The following is a 5,054-nucleotide window of genomic DNA, read 5'->3' on the forward strand; positions in this document are numbered from 1 at the left end:
ATATATATATATATATATTATTTTTCCTCTTACCAATGAGTTTAGAGTTTTGAGAATTATTACTTTCAATGATGCATTTATCTGGGTAGAATGCCACATTGAAGCCTTTGTCGCATAATTGACTTATGCTTAGAAGATTGTGCTTGAGCCCTTCAACATATAATACACCTTCTATGGTTTTTGAGGGTGGCTTGCTAATTCTACTAACTCCAAGTATTTTTCCCTAGTTGTTATCACCATATGTGACATAGCCTTTGTCCCTTGGAGTGAGGACACATAATTTGTTTCTATCATCTGTCATGTGTTTTGAGCAGCTGCTATCCAAGTACCATAAGTTGCAGGTGGCTCTCAAATTTTCCTACAAAACAATTTAAGTTTTATCAGGTACCCAATATTCTTTGGGTCCTACATAGTTAGTACCTTTCTCAACCCATCTAAAAAGACCTAGGGGTACACCATATTTTCTAATTTTACAAGTATTTGGTGTATGTCCATAGTTTTTGCAATATGTACATGTGGGTTGATGTTCATGTATCCTAGATTTATTTTTATTACTTTTAAATGCATGGATACCTTGTTTTTCAAAGGTTATCTTAGTTGAGACACTTTGTTTCTTATAACCATGGATTTTTGAATAGTCAAGACATCTTCAGTCTGTTGAGTGTCTTCGATCATTAATGATCTTTTCTAAACTTTTACTATTCTTGTTCATCTTATTAAGTTCAAGACTTAAAGTTGAAACTTTATTTTCAAGAATAGTGCTATTTTGACATGAAGATGATGAGGGTTTGTTTCTAAATGCATCTAACTCAGTTTTTTGTTTTAGAAACATTTTGTGAGTTTAACATATTCATCGTACAAGTCATTAAATGCAGTTTGTAATTCAGAAGAATATAGTTGAGTATTATTTACCTCTTCATCTTTAGAATGATGAGATGCCATCAAGGAAAGATGTGCTTGTTCTTCATTTTCTTGTTCAGAAGCGGAACTGGTATCATTATCTTCCTAAGCAATGTAGGCTCTCCGTCCAGTCCTTATTTCGTTCTTTCCTTTGAAGGAGTTCTTTTTCAAGTTTGGACAATCCATCTTCATATATCCAAGCTTGCCACATTCGAAGCATGTGAAATTTTGGTTTGAAGTGGAGGAGTTATTGTTCTTGGTGAATTTTCTCATTTGTCCAGTTTTGCCACTCTTGTTCCTTTTAAGGAACTTACTCAACTTCTTTAAAGGAAGACTTATATCTTCCATCTCTTCCATCTCAGATTCATGTTCTGATCACTCATATTTTTCTACTTTTGTCTTGAGAGAAATATTCTTCTTTTTCTTTTCTTGCTCTTCATGTTTTTCATGTTGGCTGAGTTCTAATTCATGTTCCTACAATTTACCAAACAAAGCAACCAAAGACATTTTCGATAAACTTTTATTTTAAAAAATGGTCGTTACCTTAAGTTGCCATGTTCTAATGAGTGATCTTAGAACCTTCAAGTTCAAGTCAATGTTTGATTGTATCTTACCAAGAGCAATAAGGTGATTTGTAAGATGAGTAAACCTCTTTTGAAGATCCAGATTTTTCTCTCCAGGTTTCATATGACACATTTCGTATTCCTGGGAAAGAGTGTTGAGTCTTGATTTCTTTACCTCCTTTGTTTTTTCATGTGTTGTCTCTAGAGTATCCCACATTTTTTTGGCAGATTTATAGTTTGATATTCTAAAGAACTCGTCTATGCCAAATGCTAATGTGAGGATGTTCTTTGCTTTAAGATCATACTGCACCTTCTTTTTATCTTCATCGTTCCATGAAGATTTGGGCTTTACTTTTCTTACGCTGTTGATTACAATGAATGGTTCATATGGTCCTTCTTCAATTGCATTCCATATGTCCAAGTCTTGAGATTCTATGAAGATTCTCATTTTGATTTTCCAAAAGTGATAGCACTCTCCAACAAAGCTTTGAGGACGGTTGATGTTGGAACCTTCTCATAGGAATGATCTTGAGGCCATCTTTGATATAGGATCATATTTGAGAATATCTTACTCAAAAATAGCTCTGGTGCCAATTGTAAGAATGAGATAGCAACTAAGAGGGGGGGGGGGGGAATTAGTTGACTTAAAATTATGGCCACTTTTTATGCAAAATCTAGAGTTAAAGTGCAGCATAAAATATATGAGAAATTAACCAAATAAATAATCAAAGAGATAAGGGAGAAGAGAATACACAAGGATTTTTATATTGGTTCACCTTTTTGTCCACTGAAGGCTATGTCTAGTAGTCTTGTAGCACAAGAGATTTTTCCACTAAAGATTATGAGTTGCAATTACAATATCTCACCCTGAGATCTCTCTGTGTACCTTTTACACTCCCTAATCCTTATTCACTCTTGGAAAAAACACCTTTCCAAGCGATTCTAATTCCTTTTTTTATCACACCCTTGTGAAAGAAAGTATTCGGCAATACTAATGAAGAATATTCAACAATGGCGAAATTGCCTTTACAAGTTTGAAAGTAATGTAACTTGCATTCCAATCAACTCTTTTACATACTTAGTAATAATGCTATTTATAATTTCGTAAACTTAAAATACTTTACTTTAAGCAACTTCTGAAAAATCAACTTTGGAAGTTTAAGAACTAGTTGCCAAAAGTTCAGAAAATAATTTCATAATGTGTGTAATCGGTTACTCAACTTTATTAAAACTGGTAATTCCTTACTCAAAGACAGTAATGGATTACTCTGATCAGTTTTAAGTTGGATAAGTCTTTTCTCACACACGTAACCTGTTGCTTAGATGTAGTAACCTATTACACACTACTTTTGAAAATTGTTTCAAGTATTTTGAGGTGTTTCAATATTCTTTTAAAAATAGTTTGAGCATTACTACTATTGTATATTCTAGAGTATAGGATAGAAGTACCTATTTAGACTTAGACTAATTTGTCTTGAAGCTTTGTCTTCTTTGTCTTCATAAGTATCCTTCCTTTTCTTCTTTTTGGTGATCTTGGTGTCTTCATCAAAACCGTGTCAAGGTCAGGAGCAAAGATCTTCATCACAGTAAGTTGTATTCACCACCACGATCAACACAGAGAACCTTGATTGCATATCCACTTCCTTCTTCAACAAGTATTTTGTAGTATTTGAAAACTGATAGAGCCTTAGATTTTTCCTTTAGAAAATAAACCCAAGTTTATCGACTATAATCATAAATGAATATAATGAAGTAGCATTTACTATCATTTGAGGTAGGATTAATTGGCCCACAAATATCAGAATAAATCAATTCCAAAACTACCTTTAATCTCCACGATTTTCCATGTGGAAATGATGAACGATGTTATTTGAAAACAACACATTCTTCACAAATTTGAGATGAATTGACTATTTGTGGAAGACCTACCACCATGTTTTTCTGCTGAAGAGTCTTCAATCCATTGAAATTTAAGTGGCCATAGCGGAAATACCAAAGCCATGAGGGATCCTTCACTTCACTCATCTAGCAGGTTTGTGCACTTTGAATCTTCAAAGGAAACAACCTGTTAGAACTCATATCAACAAATGCAATGGCTCCTCTGATAGGATCATATATTTCACAAGCATCTTTTTGTATGGTTTTTATTTAACCTTTTTCCTATAATTGATCAACACTAATCAATTACTTTTCAAGTCCGGAACATATAATACATTAGATATGGTTTCCACCAAACCATTCTTGGTTTGAATTTCAAATCTCATTTTCCCATTACATTTATAGTGGAGCAATCATCAAATCTCACTTTAGATCGAAAATTTTCTTCTAAATAAGAGAAATATGACTTACTTTCACACATGTGGTTGTTATAACCAGTATTAATATACCACACATCAGATTGGAATTTCTCATGAGATACCATCAACAATGTTTCTTCTCCCTTCTCCTCTATAAAGTTAGACATTTCTCCTTTTCCTTTGTAGTTGGGTAATTTTGTGTAGCACTCAGAGGCATAATGGCCAAACTTATGGCATCTGTAGCACTCTAACTTGGACTTTTCATAAATTCGACATCTTCCTTATTGTTGGTAAGGATGTTGAAATCTCTATTTCCTCGACCTCCATGTCCTCCTCCTCTACCCCTACCCCTTCCTATGAAGTTATTGGCATGAGTATTGGTAGTAGCCTTCAATGCTTGTTCCTCCATTGTTGAACTTCTATGCATCTTTTGTTCACATAGTTGTGTCTTAGCACTTTGCACAAATAGTTGGTGTAGAATAAAAAAGAAATTTACGTTATACTTCCTTTTTCTCTCTAGCTCTGATACCAGTGTTAGTTGTAGAAGATTGTGAACTGATATATCTTATTGTACTAAATTACTGCCTTTAAAAAGGTAGATAAAGAGAGGTTACAATCAGTTTCAAAGTTATACATAATAATTTTCCCTAAAGTAGAAGTAACTTGCTAAACTACTCATCTAACCACTAACACAATACATAAACTGAATAAAATATAAAATATCTAACAATTCTAAATAAATACATTTTTAAAATGCGAAAGAAAAATTACAAAAAAACATTTTAATCACGTAATTGATATTTCTAACTAAAAAATATTTATTATTCTGGCACAAGATCCAATTTCATAAGAAACAAACTTACCAAGTTGTGAAATAACCATACTATACTTTTTCCAAGAAATTAAAGAAATATTAATTATAACAACAATATTTTCATCTGAAAATGAGTTAAAAAATATAGTGAATTTTCATCACATCCAGACAAATTCAGAAGACAGATAGTAAATAAAATTTAATACATGGTTACTCTAAGATTAAACATGTATCTTAAACTTACGAGGTATGAATATAATATATTAAAGGTTTATTAATATTAATAGTTTTTCTAAAACTATAGTAAATTGAGGTCATTGTGACTTTAAATATTTTATTGACTACAGTAGTGTCTGGCGAGTGAACCTAAAATATTGATCAAATTAGTCTTGTTCTTCTCATTGATGTATAACTCTTGAAGCCTTTGAAGTTTTGGTCAAAGAACAAAGAAATACTCGTACACTAAGGGTTAGTTTGGGA

This window comes from Lupinus angustifolius, chromosome LG12, assembly GCF_001865875.1.
Source record: "Lupinus angustifolius cultivar Tanjil chromosome LG12, LupAngTanjil_v1.0, whole genome shotgun sequence".
NCBI classification, from domain to species: Eukaryota; Viridiplantae; Streptophyta; class Magnoliopsida; order Fabales; family Fabaceae; genus Lupinus; species Lupinus angustifolius.